The 18,212-nt window shown below is 35.0% G+C and overlaps 1 non-coding gene across 1 annotated transcript; it reads right to left on the bottom strand.

The window, feature by feature from the left end:
- Positions 1-207: 207 nt before the first annotated feature.
- Positions 208-312, bottom strand: LOC128569387 (U6 spliceosomal RNA). Its single transcript, XR_008375348.1, has one exon. It is a non-coding gene; the product is annotated as a U6 spliceosomal RNA (small nuclear RNA).
- Between the last annotated feature and the right edge of the window lie 17,900 nt (positions 313-18,212).

Below are 18,212 nucleotides of genomic sequence, written 5' to 3'. Positions count from 1 at the left end.
AAAAAACAACAAAAAACCTGAATAACTACAACAGTCTTAAGCAAATGAAAATAAACAAAGCAGGAGGCCTCAGATTTCTGATTTCAGAATCTGTATTCTCTGATAATTTACTGACTGAGCTTTTTTTCATTTTTATTTATTTTTTATCAGCCAATTTACAGATTTCTTTTTCTTTAGAGTATGTTTTTGGAGATTTATTTTGTTCCTACAAACATAGAATGCTTCACAAACTGGCCTGTCATCCTCAAGCAGGGAGCATGCTAATCATCTCTGCATTATTTTAAATTTCTTACATGTGCTGCTGAAGACAGCATTGTTTGGATTCTTTAACATAAGATTTTTATTGCAAAAGTTTTAAATTTATAAAAAATTGTGAGTATTGTACAGAGATTTTCTTTATTATTTAAATGCTTGTCATAATTAATGAACTAATATTAATAAATTATTAAACAAAGTCTAAATTTTATTCAGCATTTTCTTAACTTTTACCTGATTTCCTTTTTATATTTCAGGATTCCATTTAGGATACAATGTTGCATTTTTTCCTCATATATATGTAGGTTCTTCTTAGCTGTGAGTATTTTTCTGACTTTGTTATTGAATATTTTGACATTATATCGAAAAAGAATGTCCTTCAACTGGAATTTATTTATTTGATATTCTTTTCATAACTAGATTGTGTTTAGAGATTATTTGTAAAAACATATCAACAAATATCCACCTGGCTTTACCATCTTGACCAGATATTTTGCTTTTCTGGATCTTTTCCCATCATGTGAAATAGAAAGAGATATTTCATAAGTGCTGTTAAAAATTACTGATCTGGTTTTGTGGCTCATTGGACATAAAGTATGAGAAATATGCTTAGCAACCCAGAGAAGAGATTTTCCTTTGATTAATTACCCCTTTCCTGGTCCCACACAAAGATATAAAACATTCTCTTCTTAATTTTTGCAGTTTTTCGATGGGAAACTTTTTGGAGGTAATGGAAGTTTAAAACAATTATCATATGTGTTTAAGGAGTACACTATGATGTTCTGATACAAGAAAGAAAGAAAGAAAGAAAGAAAGAAAGAAAGAAAGAAAGAAAGAAAGAAAGAAAGAAAGAAAGAAAGAAAGAAAGAAAGAAAGAAAGAAAGAAAGAAAAAGGGAGGGAGGGAGGGAGGGAGGGAGGGAGGAAGGAAGGAAGGAAAGAAAGAGAGAGAAATGGTTACTATAGTCAGGAAAATTTGCATATCTACTATCCAGGGAATAATATGGTGGTTACCTGGGGAAATTGGTCAGAAGAGGGAAAAAACTATGAAGATTTAAGCCGAAGGAGACAAAGCAGACGTGTATCATGAACAAGTCTAGAGACCTACTGTAATACCATGAGAGCTATAATTAACAACATTGTGTTACAGTTGGGATTTTTGTTAAAAGGGTATATTTTAAGTGTTCTTACCACACATACACACAAAAGCATAACTAATGTGGTATGATGGATATGTTAATTTGCTTGATTTATTTTTGTTTTGAGTTATTACCTCTCTCTGATTTGTGGATCTTTTTTTCTTTTCTTTCTTTTTTTTATTTTCTGTGTGTGTGTATCTTTTTTTCTTCACCAAAATTATTTGGCCTTTTTCTAATGGCCTCAATTTGCTAGGTAGCCATTATATGTGATTTTCCTTATGTCTCTGTCCTGTATTCCTTTGACTATAACTTCATACTTTATTGCTAATAAATTTATCCGTACCAATAAAGATTTTGAATACCACCCATTGTAAGAATTCTCACACCTGGGGCTTTAAACATATACCTAACCTGCCTATGGTATCTCTCTTTAGATGCTCTGAATAGCTCTTTAAATTCAAAACATGAAAATTTAATTCATATTCGTCTGTTCCAATCAAATTTCTAGGTAATCTGTCCTATTCTTAATCTCTGCTGATGAATAGAAGAGAAGTCCACTGTGTGGACATAATGGCTTCCCAGTATCTTCAACTCTAGACTAAATTGGTTTTTTCTTCAAATGTCATCTGCCATAGATGTCTTTGAAAGTTTCTATGAAAATAATTCAAAAACAAATTAGATCTCCCATTTGATCTTAAAATCCCATTACTAGGCATCTACCCAGAAGAAAAAAAAAATCATTTTATCATAAGGACATTTGTACCAGACTGTTTATTGCAGATCAATTTACAGTCACCAAAATGTGGAAACCTAATTGGCCATAAACCCAGGAATGGATTAACAGACCTTGGCATATGTATACCATGGAATACTATATGGTCATTAGAAAAGATGGAGACTTTACATCTTTTGTATTAACCTGGATAGAGTTGGAACATATTCTTCTTAGTAAAGTATCACAAGAATGGAGAAGCAAGAATCAAATATACTCAATTCAAATATGAAGCCAGTAGATGATCTAATACATGTCCACATAAGAGAAAAACTCAAATCAATTCAAGTTGGGGGGCAGGTGAATGAGGGAGCTGGAGAGGGGAGGAGGGCACAGTGTTAGTGGGTATGGCACACCTCTGAGGGCAGGACACAATTAGAAGGGGGACTTTACCTAACAAATGCAAACATCGTGACCTAATTCTTTGTACCCTCAGTTAACATGAAACACTAAAGAAAAGAAAATAATTCAAAAAGCTACTATAAGAATAATTCTACTTCTATATAATAAAGGTACATTTTCTGCAGTAAAAAAAATCTGTGCTCTTCATTAAATTGGTTTTTAACACTACTATTTTTAAAAGATTTTTCCTAATCCTGAGTTTCTCCAGTGCTAACAATCACTGTTACGTTTAGAGTGACAAATATGGTCTTCACACAAAAAAATGTAGAATTACAAGACTTTTATCTCTAACATTTATGAAAAACTTATGAGGTGTGGTTGTGTTTGAAATAAGTAAAATGTGTATTAGAAAATGTAGACATTGAATCCAGATCATTGGTAGATAAGATTTGAATTGAAATCCCAAAGCTCTTTTAATCAAATGAGACTATAAAGCTGATTAGTTCATCAAGAAAAAAAAATAACAAATCTCTCCCTTCAAAGGGATTCTCACATTTAGTTTTCTTTCTTATTTATTTATTTATTTATTATTTTTTTATTTTTTTTTGGAGACAGAGTCTCACTATGTTGCCCTTGGTAGAGTACTGTAGCACCACAGCTCACAGCAAACTCGAACTCTTGGGCTTAAGTGATTCTTTTGCCTTTGCCTCCCAAGTAGCTAGGACTATAGGCACCTGCCACAATGCCCAGCTACTTTTTTGTTGTCATTGTTGTTTAGCAGACCCTGGCTGGGTTCAAACCCACCAGCCCCCATGCATGTGGCTGGCACCATAACCACTGAGCTACAGGCACCAAACCTCACATTTGGTATTGAATATAAAGAATAAATTATTTAACATTTAATTTAGGTCAAAGATCAAATTCAATCTTCAACCTTCTTTTTCTCCTAAAAAAATAAAAAATAAAAACAAATAGACATTGTGGTGACATGCACTTATAATCCCAGCTACTTGGGAGGCCGAAGCAGGAAGATTGCTTGAGAAATCTTGAAGTTTGAAGTTGTAGTGAGCTATGAGGATGCCACTACACTCTAGTCTAGCAAAAAGAGTGGGACACTGTCTCAGTAATCAATAAAATAAAATGTGCAGTGCATGACCAGAAAAAGCAGTTTTGTTTTGTTGAGAACTGAGTATTTCTGGGGAATTTATATTTTTTTGTAGGTGAATAACCATTAACTTGGCAGTTAGTAGCCCTGGATTCTTGGCTCTTTTCTAAAGTTGTGGATAATTGGACCAAGAGGCTATTCCATGAAGTCATTTTGCAGTAGCATTAACATCATGCTGTTTTACCAGGATACTGCAGGCTTTGGAAGGAAACCACCAAAGTAGAATTAAATAAATTGAATGTTTCATCATTTAAATATTTTATCCCAGAGTTTTGTCAATAAGTTACTTCAAATCTATCAAAATAATCAAGGAAATGTCCATCCTTTTTCTGTACACAATGCTACATGGGAGTCTAGTTTACTTGATAGGGAAAAATTATGAGGATGGCTTATAGTAATTTGGCCTCTTATTTCTGTGCCTTACCAAATTCTTAGGCAGCAGTCAGTTTAGTCCTCAATGGGGCTTTCATATTCAGTGGGTAGCATCTGTTCCTGAGCCATAACATTTCCAACAAACATGTGGATGAACTGATAAAGGTCAAAGAACCCTGTTTGACAAGCACCAATATTTAGGCTAAAATGTCATTCAAATTCAAGAGAGTTAGGATAAGGAAATATTTTACTAGGGGCAAAATAAATTCTCATTTAGCCCAAATAATGTATACAATTTGTCAGTTTCTATTTCTTATTGTTTGAATGGTTAAGAGGGGCTAATAAAGCCCATTTATATTGGATGGAGTAGAAATGGCAGGGGAAGAGAAAAGGGAAGATTTGGAAAGAATGAAGGAAGAAAAAGGGTGTGAAAAATAAAGTGTGGAGGTGGTAAAAATGTTTGGAAGACAAGCAGGATGGCAGTCAGTGGGGGGCTGCTTGAAGAAGGGTTTTTTAGAGGCACCTTACAGCTTTGGCTTCAGTCTGAGGAGGGTAAAGGGTCAGGACAAGGAGAATTATGGGACTAATCTCCTTTTCTAATTTATTAAGTTGTTCAATTAAGTTGGAATTTTTTTCTCTAAGAAAGGCAATAGAAGCCTCTGATTTTATTTGGAACATTCAAAATGCCAATTAAAGAAGGCCTCCCATTGTCTGTGGGAGACTGGGATTTCTCTTTATTCTAATTGTACACACAGACAAGCTTTAGAATTTCAAAGAAGCCCCATTTTGGCCAGTAAACTTTAAGATCATCCTAGGTGATTTTTGTCCAGAAGTATTGCACATTAGAACTTTCTGGACCACAAATTTTGCTCATAAAGTCAGCAAGAGTTCCAGAAGGTGATTGATAAGAAAGTTTTAGAATTTGGTTATCCATTGCACTTACATAACAAAGCTATCACTTTTAGTGAGATTTAATTATGAGCATTCTCATGACATTTTATGGACTAGGTTCATAAAGTAAATGAAATAGTTTTCTCCTGAAGTAAAGTCCCTGAGACCTCAACCAAAAAGCTTGGATTCAAGAGGACTTACCTGAGGCCTTCTAGTGCTGCTGAGAAGACAACTGAGCTCAAGGGGCTCTTTCAGGCACCAATCCCTTGGTTCAGGATGGTGCCGAAAAGAGATTCAGTGATGGCTTTGAATCCCACTTCTGACACCAAAGAATGCCCACAAATCTGCTGAAAAGAATTTTTTCAGAACATGAAAAGAGACTTTATTCTAGCAAATAGTTTGTGAACTGAGAACATGCAGCCATCCATACAAAACAAAGATGCACTTCAAGAGAACATTCAAGAATAGGTGTTTTCTTTTGTAAAGAAAGTTTTCACTCTCCCTGGTCAGCTATGCAAATAGGGGCTACAAACTTTTTTAGCTCTAACTAGTTTATTTAGGTTCAGGTGTCAAAATGAAATTTTCCAGCAGTTTTTTGTTCTGGTTATATGAAACAGATAGCTATGAAAATCCTCAAGTTACACAAGCATGTGAGTTTTCCAGGAATGCAGACCAAGTGTGTGGTCTCCAGTCAGAAAATAGCCACTTGGTTCTATTTTACATCAAGTCTTCATTAGCCACTCAGGGTCCATCTTGGCTTACCTGTGGTTAATTCATATCTCTGTCTCCCACCCTACCCCACACACAGTAGAACTTCCATAAGTTGGCTACCCAAGACATACTGGTCAACATATAGAGGTGATCAACATATAAAGGTGTTCAATATAAGGAATTAGTGCTATTGTACTGATATATACACATGTTGTATGTCTTATATGAAAATTAGGTCAACATAAGGGGATGATCAATATAGGGAGGTCGTATGGTAACTTCCATAGTTATGAAGGTTCTACTATATATATCCTCAGGACAAGGTTTGAGAAAACTTGAACCTTTCACAAACTTCCATAAAATGATAAATCTGAAAAAGTAGATTTTATGTTAGGGTGCTTTGTAAATCATCTTTGTATCTTAAAATTGTCATTTGACAAAAAACAAAATATCTAACAATTAATTCAATCAGGAAGAATAATTTCTTCATGTACACAATACTTGAAGAAATAGGGAGATATATCATATTTGTCTATGGAAATGCTTAAAAGTATAAAAGATGGAAATTGTGACTGTGTTAACTTGCTGTACAATTTTATTTTGATTCCTAATGATAAAGATTGCAACTGAACAAAATGGTGTAAGATAATACAAAAAGAGACAGTTTTCTAGAAAGTTTTGATATTATAAATTGCATACGTAAATAGCTAGTTATAGAAAACATTATATTATTATAAAGAATATGTATCTAGACATTTTATAAACTCATTTAAATTATCTGATAATAAAATGTTAACATATAATTACAATTATCTGATGATAAAATGCTAACGTATGAAAGGAAAAAGCTCTAATTGAGTCTTTCATACCTCTAGCTTAGAAAACTTCTAAAAAGTCATCCCCATGCCTAATGGAAGCTCCCAAAGCTCTTTTTCTTTTTTAAATCTTTCTATGCCACTTGCTTGGACTTGCTTGGAAAGCTTTCTCATCTCTTCCATATCTTAGGATCTATAATCACTCTTATTACTTTTTTTCCCTCCATACTTCTGGGTTTTTCAGGTCAATGTTTTTTCTAACTTCCTTCTGAGGGAAGATCTATGACAATTTATCAGCAAGCATCTCACATGGGGTACTTTAAAGCCTCCAGGTAGAACACAGAATGTCTCCACGTCCCATCTGCCTTGGGCCATCTGGCATATGCCCATCAAGTGCCTCACTCATAGAGAATTTAAAGAGCTCCTCTCCTGGACTATATGACTGAGGAGAAAAGACAACATAACAGATTTCCAGAGCAGTTGACCTCAGTCTTCCCTATCTTCTCTGAGGTAGGTCATATGTGGAATCTAGGGAAGTAGCTTCAGTATAACAGTTCCTGTTTTTCTGAGAGATAACACTGAGATTCAAAAGTAAAGGTTTGGTATAAAGCAGCCATCATTCTTGTGGGCTGATGGACAGGAATGGGAGAGTCAGTCAGTCCTTCTTATGTGTGTAAAAAAAGACACTTTTTCCACACGTTCTCTCATGTATCTAGGAGAACTTCTGTTCCTACAGTGTCTTGTTGAAGCTGAAGGTAAGAGAAAAACAAATAGTTCACCTTAAATAGGATTCAAGGTAACTAAGCAGTTCCTTTTCCAGTATTAAACTTCAGAAAAGTAGATCCAGTTTCTGTTTGTCAGTTGGAATTAACACATACACATATATTTCCTTGCTCTGTCAGCTGAAAGGCTCTAGAAAGGATCCCTTGATAACAAAGGACACATCTAACACCTAGATCTTGGCTGCTAATCCTACCCTCCAATTGAAAGAACTGGATGTCTTTGGATGATTTTAAAAGTAGAGCATGGAATGAACGAGATGAGTCTGGGGAATCATGTAGTATCAGAAAATAAGGAAGTGCCCAAATAACAATATATTCATGATGTATTAAAGGAACATAGTTGCAAACTGAAAGAGATCTCAATGGCTGATGCTGGAAAAAAGGTATGCTTTGAAAAAAAGTCCAGGAATGGAAAAAAAAAGTATCCAATGTACTCAGTACTACTATGAAACCAATTTATAATAACTTACACTTGCATATGAAAAATGAAACACAACTTTAGTCTATGATGAAGGAGGGAAGGGGAGGGCAATGGATGGGGAGGGGATAGGAGGCATAGTAGGGGACAGTAGGGGACCACAACTATGGAGCACATTGCAAGTACAAGTCAGTTCTATCATGTGTCTAACACAAATGTCCTAATGCTAAAATTGGGTAAATGAGATGAAAGCTCTGCTGATTTGTATGATGTAAGCACTCCAATTTGTACAAATAATCAACACACTGAAACGGGCATAAATATATTTATGATCTATGTACAAAAGACTTAATAAAAAAAGAAAAAAGTGTGTTTATGAGGATAAGTTTGGATTTTAGGGTAGAAACAATGTTTCAATGAACAATTTGAATTTAAATTAAACTGTTGTGGAACAGCGCTAATTGAATTTAAGTTCCTTGAGAGAAATGACCTTACCTCTTTTTCCTAAAGTTATAGTCTGTCTTTCACCACAGTTGGTATTGTAGGAATCAGGGGAAACTTCCCCTTTACCCAAACAGTTCCCTGAAAACTCAACTCACAATTAAGACAGATTAATAAAAGAAAGGCTTATTGATCATGCACATCGGGAGAATCACAAAGTAATTCCAGTATCCCAATGAAATACAGATATTTTTATACCAGTCCTTTTTGATGGGAGAGGAAGATAAAGAGTGGAGGTAATTCTGTTTACGGCTATAAACAGTTGGTACAGAGGATGAACAGATATTTGTGAGAGCGCATGAATGAGGTAAAACAGATTGACTCGTAAAGTAACCTCAGACTCAGACACCATGTTTCTTTTTTAGCCAATTTCTGGCCAGATAGTGGAGCCTACCCTGGAACTGTCACATTAGCTCTCTTACTGTGTTCTCTCTCTCATTTTTCAACTGCTTACTGATTTAGAATTCATAGAAATAAAGATATCAATAAAGATTTTTTTCTCCATAAATGCTAAAAGAGAAACCTGGTCAAAGAATGTGTGGCTACTTTTTTATTAAGGTCTGATCATCTTTCTAGATATACAGAATCATTTCTGATCAAGATTGATTTATGCCTCACAAACTACATTTCCTCTGATCGGGCTTATCAGATTGCACGATTTTTTTTAAAAGACTGGAAAGTTGTAATTCAAGAAAAGTTACTTCACAAGAAAGTGAATGTAGAGAGAAAACAGATCTGCAAGTGGAATCTTAAGTGCTTTTCTGAGAAGGGTAGGTGCAAATGACCTTTAAAGATGCATAGCACTGACTTCACCAAAACAAATTGCTCAGCAGGAGGCAGCAGAGGAAAGGGAGAGCAAGGACCCAGGGGGCTTGTCACAGATAGGTAGACATGGGGAAGTCCGTTCAAGAAAGAAGACAGGGGGCAGAACATTAAAGGTAGGAAAATCACATGTGCCAGCTTGTTTCTGGGAGCTTTAGGCTATCCAGTATTGTGTGTTCCTATTTTCTCATTGTGTCTTGATCAGTCAACATAGATAGCATTTAGGAAGCTCATGGTGATTGAAGTGGTGGATATGAGTAATAAATACTAAAATTGCAAGCTACTGCAGTCACATATCTAGTACCATTGGAAATAATCTTGGATGTTGTTTATCACAGATAACATACAGAGGGTGTGATAAAAATGTATACACATTTTAAGAAAGGAAAAAATTGTATTAAAATTGCAGCTTTCAATATATACTGACAATAAAGGATGAATACAAGCTATCTTGAACACCTCTTGTAATTCAGAAGTCAAACATGACTTGAGTATTACCAAGTGCTCATTGTGACTGGTAGTCCTCTTTGTTATTAGTATATAGTGAGTATTGAAATTTTAATACAGTTTTATTCTTTCTTAAAATGTGTGGACTTTTTTTGGCACCCTTTTATTAGTTTGTCCACTTGAGAAGAATTAACAGGAGAGAGTGAAGATTTAGAAAAGGAATAAGGGAATGAGAATCCATTATAGCAAATCCACTAGTGTTTTCAGGAACAAGAATTATTAGCAAAACAAAGAAGTCTGGATTGTTGAAGTCTGTATCAGTCACACATTTAGAGCATAGCAAAGTACTGATTTCCATATGCAGTTCCTTTCATTAAGGAGATGGGAGACGATGGCATGTCTGAAGGTGTTATATCAATACACAGAAATATGATAAAATCAATCGTCATCAAACGATTGATTTTATCATAATTTTTCAGTTGATAAACATTGTGTTTGGTTTTGTAAGCAAGGGTTCCCATAAAATATGGGCCAAAAATATAAGAGACAATAAAGTTGATGGACTTAATCAGCTACTGATACAAAAACTGTGAAGCAAATTGGAACTCCTTAAGTGGAATGAACTGAGCACTCCACTACTACTCATTGGGGAAAATAAAATAAATAATAATAAAGACTCAATATAAATAAATAAAAGTTATATGATATGTGACTACACTGGCTATTGCTTAATGATGAGCTAATGAGAGTACATAACAAAATGTACTTAATTTTTCTTTCTTTTTTTTATTAAATCATAGCTGTGTACATTAATGCAATCGTGGGGTACAATGTGCTGGTTTTATATACAATTTGAAATATTTTCATCAAACAAGTTAACATAGCCTTCATGGCATTTTCTTAGTTATTGTGTTAAGACATTTATATTCTACATTTAATAAGTTTCACATGCAAGATGCACTGTTGGTGTAGTCCCACCAATCACCCTCCCTCCACTCATCCTCCCCACTCCCCTCCCCTCCCTATCTCCTTTCCCCATATTCTTGGGCTATGATTGAAAATTCTTGAGCTTTCATGTGAAAGCTATAACTTGGTTTCATAGTAGGGCTGAGTACATTGGATACTTTTTCTTCCATTCTTGAGATACTTTGCTAAGAAGAACATGTTCCAGCTCCATCCATGTTCCAGCTCCATCCATGTTCCAGCTCCATCCATGAAAGAGGTAAAGTCTCCATCTTTTTTAAGGCGGCATAATATTCTATGGTGTACATATACCACAATTTATTAATCCATTCATGGGTTAATGAGCACTTGGGCTTCTTCCATGACTTAGCAATTATTAATTGAGCTGCAATAAACATTCTGGTACAAATAAATTTAACACATGGGATGTCTTTGCTGCAATGGGGTAATCAATGGCACAGTAGAGGAAGGGGCAATATTTCTACCCAGCTTCTTTTTTTTTAAATTTAATCATAGCTGTGTACATTAATGCAATCATGGGGTACAATGTGCTGGTTTTATATACAATTTGAAATATTTTCATCAAATAGGTTAACATGGCCTTCACAGCATTTTCTTAGTTATTGTGTTAAGACATTTATATTCTACACTTACTAAATTTAACATGTACCCTTGGTATCTCAAAAATGGAAGAAAAATTAGCCAGTGTACTCAGCCCTACTATGAAACCAATTTATAGCTTTCATATAAGTTATAACCAAATTATAGCCCAAGAAGAAGGGGAAAGGGGACAGGGAAGGGAGGGGAGGGGGAAGATGAATGGAAGGAGGGTAATTGGTGGAACTGCATCAACCCAGCTTCTTAAGTTTTCTTCTTTCCAGTTGGTTAAACTGTATGCCACTATGGGTTAATCCACTTCACACATCTGGATTGTCATCAAGGTCTCTGATGGCTGCTCAGCATATCAGATTCCATGCTTCTGTGCAATATCTTACCTGGAATTGGCAGGGAAAATGGCAAACCATAGAAGTAAGACCTGTGAGCGGGCTATGCAATGGCCAGAAAGGAATATTTAACAAGGGATTCTGACTCCTACCACTGCTGTTGTGGTCCCAGCTCTCTTAAAAGAAAAGAAGCAGTTGCTGGACATGGTGGCTCACCCCCGTAATCCTAGAACTCTAGGAGACTGAGGCAGGTGGATTGCCTGAGTTCACATGTTCGAGACCAGCCTGAGCCAGACCGAGACCCCGTCTCTAAAAATAGCTGGGCATTATGGCAAGCACCTGTAGTCCTAGCTACTTGGGAGGCTGAGGTAATAGGATCACTTGAGCTCAAGAGTTTGAGGTTGCTGTGAGCTATGATGCCATGGTACTCTACTCAGGGTGACAAAGTGAGACTCTGTCGCAAAAAAAAGAAAGAAAGAAGAGAGAGAGAGAGAGAGAGAGAGAGAGAGAGAGAGAAAGAAAGAAAGAAAGAAAGAAAGAAAGAAAGAAAGAAAGAAAGAAAGAAAGAAAGAAAGAAAGAAAGAAAGAAACAGTTAAGAGAATATGCTGAGATGAATAATATTTCTTTCCTATATCATTGTCTTTAATTTTTCTCAGTAATGTTATATGCTTGTCTAAATAGAAGTCTCACACATCCTTCTGAATATACAAACCTTCCAGTTTGACTTCATAATTCAACTCAAATTACATGTAATATAAGCAAGATAACTTTATAAATTTATTTTCTAGTTGTTTGACCCTGATTTATGCAAATACATGAGTTAAATTACTAAATTTGTACACAAATTTACTTATTTTTATACTAGCTTTTGATTTTCTACACACGTAAGTATGCTGTCTGTAAATAATGATCATTTTATTTCTTCCTTTTTTATAAGAGACTGTTCTGTATCCTTCTTCCTTTCAATGCCTTTTAATGTATTATTATCAACATTTTAATGATTTCATAAAATGATTTTGGAAGTGTATCCATTTTTGTCTTTTCTCTGGAAAAATTTTTTCTTTTCCATTTAAAAATACTTAGTAAAATTCAGCAGTAAAGCCATGTCAGCTTGGAAGTATCATTTTTGCTGTTGTTGGTCTTGGTGATAGTGGTGTGTATGTATATATGTTTGGATGTAAATGTTCAAAATTGTAAATATAGTTTCTTTAATAAATATAGGAAAATTCATATTTTCTTTCTTTTTTGTATTAGTTTGATATGATATGATTTATAACTATATTTACTAACTACGTTTATGTTCTCTTAAGTGACAGATATCTTTCTTTGTTATTCCTTGTATTATTTGTTCCTTTTCTTTATCAGGATTACATGAGGCTTATTAATTTTTTTAATTAACATTCATCTTTGTTTACTCTCTTTCTTCTGTGTTTTATTTTTTTTCACTAATTCTTTTACTACCACACTCTAGCCCATATGAGAGTGAGACCCTATCTCAAAAAGTCCACAAAACAACACTAAAGTATGACAATTCTCAAAAAATTAGAGATAAATGGGGGATAATTTAAATAGATGATTAGAAAAAGAAAGAAAGATAGATAGACAGACAGACAGATACACAGATATTGAGAATGGGAGTCTTGCTTTGTTGACCAGACTAGTCTTGAACTCCAAGCCTCAAGCATGGTGGCTCATGCCTGTAATCTTAGCAGTCCAGGAGACTGAGGCAGGTGGATTGCTTCAGCTCAGGGGTTAGAGATCATCCTAAGCAGAAGCCGGATCTCATCTCTAAAAATAGCCAGGCTTTGTGGCAGGAGCCTGTAGTCCCAGCTACTCAGGAGGCAAGAGGATCACTTCAGCCCAAGAATTTGAGATTGCTATAAATTATGATGCCATAGCACTCTACCAAGGGCATCAAAGTGATACTTAGTCTCAAAAATAAAAAAGAAAACTAAAAATTAACTCGAAATCATCTTAGACCTAAATAGAAAATTTAAAACTGTTTTAATAGGAGATAAATCTTCCCGATCTTTATTTAGGCAAAAATTTCTTTAGTTAGGTAAAAGATCTAGCCAGTTATCACCAAACTGTGATTCAGAAAACAAGAATTTGATGCATTAGACTTGACTTGAAAAAAAAAAAACCTTCTGTAAAATAATTTGACATTTTCAACAGGTCAAATGAAGAAATACATTGTTGCATATCCATAAAAATGGGATAGTAATCCATGATTTTAAAAAGTGACCCATCAATATGACAACATGTATAAATCTCAAAAGTTATTACTGTGGGACAGCACCCATAGCTCAGTGGGGAGGGTGCCGGCCACATACACCAAGGGTGGTGGGTTTGAGCCTGCCCAGGCCTGCTAAACAACAATGACAACTGCAACCAAAAAAACCACTGGGTGTTGTGGTGGGCATCTGTAGTCCCAGCTACTTTGGAGGCTGAGGCAAGAGAATCGCTTAAGTCCAAGAGTCTGAGGTTGCTGTGAGCTATGATGTTATGGAACCCTACCAAGAACAACATAGTGAGACTCTGTCTCAAAAAAAAAAAAAAAAAAAGTTATTACTGTGAATGAATGAAGCCACACCAAAAACAACTACATTCAAATCTATAGTGACAGACAGCAGATCAGTGTTGGCAGAGCAATCTATCTCCTTTTTCACCGTGCTACTGCTTTCTCTATCTCTCTCTCTGTCACTCTCCCCATCCTCTTTATTGCCTCTTTCTCATCTCTGTCTCTCAAATATTCTTGTAGAAGCTCTGGCCAGTTATCAGGCAGAAAAAGAAATAAAATGTATTCACGTTGAAAGGGAAAAGCCATTCTGTCCTTATTCAAAAATAACATGATTGTAGAAAATCCAGGTTTTGGAAAAAAAGTAATATAGTATGCACAATTTTTTATAAAATATTCTTTTTCTTCCCGAAGTGTTCATGAATACTGAGCCAAATGAGCATTTCTAATTGGGAACATGGGGATAGATAGTTTGGACGTTGGAGAAACTCCTTTGAGGAGAATATCCCTCATAGAAATCGCCTCGGGTTTCTCTTTCACTGTCTGCTTTGTGCCAGTACTAAAGATTTGTCTTAATGATAGCTATCTGAACCTATTTATTTTTTCAGAGTCTTATTACAAAATTCTTGAAAAGACCAAATGGCTTTCCTTCCAGTATTCAAGGCTATTTCATTCTTCCTTCTAATGATTTCCACTTTTTCTGGTGAGTAATTCTTCTCTTGGTCAAGGGAAAACTTTATCATTCAGCAGCCATCCATCATTGAGTGAACTGTGAACAAGGACCTTGATGAAAATCCTCATGATTATTTTCTTAATGCCTGTGCTCATTAGTGGAAGATGCATGGGTGGGGCACTTTAAAAGAGTACTAGATTAAGATTTGATATAGCAAATTTGTTTACAGATTCTTCCCCTTTTATACTAAATACCATCATGTAAGTCCTTGCTCCAACTAGACTTCAATGTTCTTATCTACAAAGTGTGGAAATTACCTCCTTTAGACAGAGCTGTTATATTTATGTAAACTAGCATGCAAGAATGTGTGAAATGGTGCCAGAAGGCATAAATGAAGCCTACAGATTGACACTTCTTATTTGAACTTTCTTGGGTATAAAATAAAAAAAGTTAAGTCGTATGAAGGACTATAATGTAGGATGAGCCAGATATCCATAAGCGATATGGATGGGCAATTTAATAAATCATATTGGAATATTAAAAAAAAAAAGATTACATTGGGTGTTATTTGGATTCCAGAAAGACATGACCATAAGTTCTTAATTTATATTTTTTAACAGAAAATAATATTCTTTATTCTGTTATTAGATGATTACTTTTCTAAGAATAGGTCATTTGTTGTTATTATAATTGTTATTAATCTCTGCTCTTTGGAATTGCAGGTGTACTTTCTGGAGGGTCCAGAAATAGAAGACGATACCCCAAGGTAAACATTCATTTGATGACTAAAAATTAAAACTTTGTTTGTGTGATGGCATCAGGATATATGACTGCATATGCTCCTTATTCCTGCAGCACAGTGTCAGATTTTTTAAGAGTCAGGAGATAGTAAGTTGGTCACAGCAGGGTTGTTTGAAGAAGTTTGTGATGATGGGTGACATGTTGTAGATGTGAGGGACAAATGAAGTACATCTAATGGTGTAAGAGTAGTACAGATGTCAAACAAAATGGAAAAATCTTTGTGGCTGGAGCACAAAAGGTTAGAGAGATATTAGTAGATGACCCGAGGATAATAGATGGAGTCTGGAGACATTTGCTTTTGTAGGCTATAAAGGATTATAACGTTGATCTTCAGGAAAAATGGGCGGTGATTTTAGCAAAGGTGTAGACTTTTGGGAGCATTAAAGTGGCTGCAATTAGACCACTTAGATGTATATTGCATTTGTCCTGCAAGAGATGACAGAAGTGCTGAATAGAATAGTAGAAATGGAAATTAAAAGATATGAGCACGCTTTGTGGCCTGGCTAATTTTATTTATTTGTTTAAAAATATTTACACAGTCCTTGCCATGTGCCAAAAAGTATTCTAATATTCAAATCCCACCATTGGTATCAAAATTCAGATAAAATATTCAAATATTCAAAAAAAATTCAGTTTTACACATTACACATCCAGATGCTCACAACGTGTGGCAAATACTATCCATGTTTATAAATCATTAATGTCATTGTTATTTATCTTAAAATATCTCTTTTGTAGCCGGACTGTTCTAAGTACAGACATCTGAAAATAGGCTGCACCTCAGAATACTTTCCTGTTTGTGCATCAGATGGCAAGGCATATGCCAATGAATGTTATTTTTGCCGTGAAGTTAGGTAAGGAACAAAATTTGATTATCTCCTTTTTTTTTTTTGAGACAGATTCTCACTATGTCACCCTCAGTAGCGTGCAACCTCAAACTCTGGGCTTAAACGATTTTCTTGCTTCGGACTCCCAAGTAGCTGGGACTACAGGTGTCCACCACAAGGCCTGGCTATTTTTGTTGTTGTTGTTGCAGTTGTCATTGTTGATTTTAGCTGTCATGGGCTAGGCTCAAACCCGCGAGTGCCCTACCCACTGAGAAACGGGTGCCGCTTATGTCCTTATTTTAAATATTAACACTTCATTAAGGAATTCTAGGATAATTTACATTGGGGTTAACCCAAACAACAAATTTTAAAAACTTAGGTCCTGAAGAAATTATTGTTTCAAAGGGTTTTGTTGTGGAGCTATCTTTATAATTATTTTCACTTAGCATGTCACATCCAAGTTAACGAAATGAGTGAAATTCAATTAGGCAGATAACAACAGCAATCACAGATTAATTACTCCACTTAAAGATAATTTTTGGCTTTTATTTTAGTTATATTAAGATAATATATTTATTACAAATGTATTTTATCATTTCTACCTTCATGGAACATTTATTTTTTTTCTGTCTATACTTTTTAAAGTTAATATATGATCAAAAACAACTCAGAAAAAACCTCCAAAATAATTGGAAGTAGAATGAAACAGTGTAATGCAGGAATGTATCTTAAATATTGTACTTTGAACTGAAGTTCAGAGATTCTATTATTTTCTTAACTTTCAGTTAGGCATGATATTTATGTATTCATTTGATCACAAAATAAATATTCAGTGATGTCTTAATTTAAAATGGAATCTACTAAACATTCCAGTGAGAATCAAGTAATAGAATAAAAAATAGTTTCTCTTCTTCTGGAAGTGATTAAAAATATTATGGCCTTCATAAATTGGGTCAGTATGCACTCTGTTTAAGAACAGAGGGTAGGTTAGGAAGGAGAGATGGTACTAAAGGAAGAAATGTAAGGATCCAGTGAGTAGTGGCAGCAGAGAATCTGTCCTCTTATGCCCAGGTGGGGCCAAAGTCAGGGGGGATACTGTGTCTGGCAATTAAGAGTAAGAAAACATTTAAAACCTGGTTAGATGATCAGAAGCACCTCATTAGGATCTGCCCCAAGGTGTAGTTTCCCATTTCAAACTGGTGTTAATGAAGCTAAGTCATGGAGCTAGGTCAGTACTAAGACAGCAAAGTACAAGACAAAAAGCTATCACACTCCACAGAAATGAAATAGGCAACAATGTCAATTTAATTTGGAGGCAGCAAAGGCTGCTTCTGTTCTTACAAACCCTCTTTTCAGGACAAAATTGTGTATTTCCACAGAAGCACAGTGAACCAGGAAATGTGGTTTCTTTGGCCTAGAGAAGAGAAGAGCTGGCTGCAGAGTATGCAGGCGGGGGCCTGGTCCTTTAGGAAACAGATTCCAGAACGCTTAGGCCTTTGGAAAAAATCCTCAATTTGGGAAATCGCAGTGGGCCTCATATAGGATTTATAATGTAATAGTCTAATTTTTTTTCTTTCTTTTCTCTTTTTAGACAACATGGTAACCGACTTAAATTTATTCGTTATTTCCCATGCTGATTATTTGATAATAGCTTTTGTTATTGTTATTTGGGGGGTTTTGGTCTTTGTTTTTGTTCTTCGTTATTTTTCTTTTTTGTTTGTTTGTTCTTGATGTAGGTTTACATGTGAAATGATTTCTCTTGCACTGCTTGATTTATTGAAGGTATCTAGGGCATTCCTATGCTTTTCTGCACGGGGTGAAGAAACTCAGTCTCAGTAAAATATGATTTATATGTTACTTTGATATTAAGATTTAAAGATTGTTTAAATTAGTATTTCTTACTCTATTGTTTTTACGAAATGCCCTGCTTTAGAAAATATGGAACAGTAATTTTCATAAAAACAATGATCTGCTAAAAAAGAAAAAAAGAAAAAAAAATCCATGATCTGCTAAATAAAAAAATTTACCATGCAAAAATATGATGTGTCATGCAGT

This window comes from Nycticebus coucang, chromosome 17 (assembly GCF_027406575.1).
Source record: "Nycticebus coucang isolate mNycCou1 chromosome 17, mNycCou1.pri, whole genome shotgun sequence".
NCBI lineage: Eukaryota > Metazoa > Chordata > Mammalia > Primates > Lorisidae > Nycticebus > Nycticebus coucang.
The sequence above is the reverse complement of the archived record's forward strand: the minus strand, read 5'-3'. Positions and strand labels throughout refer to the sequence as shown.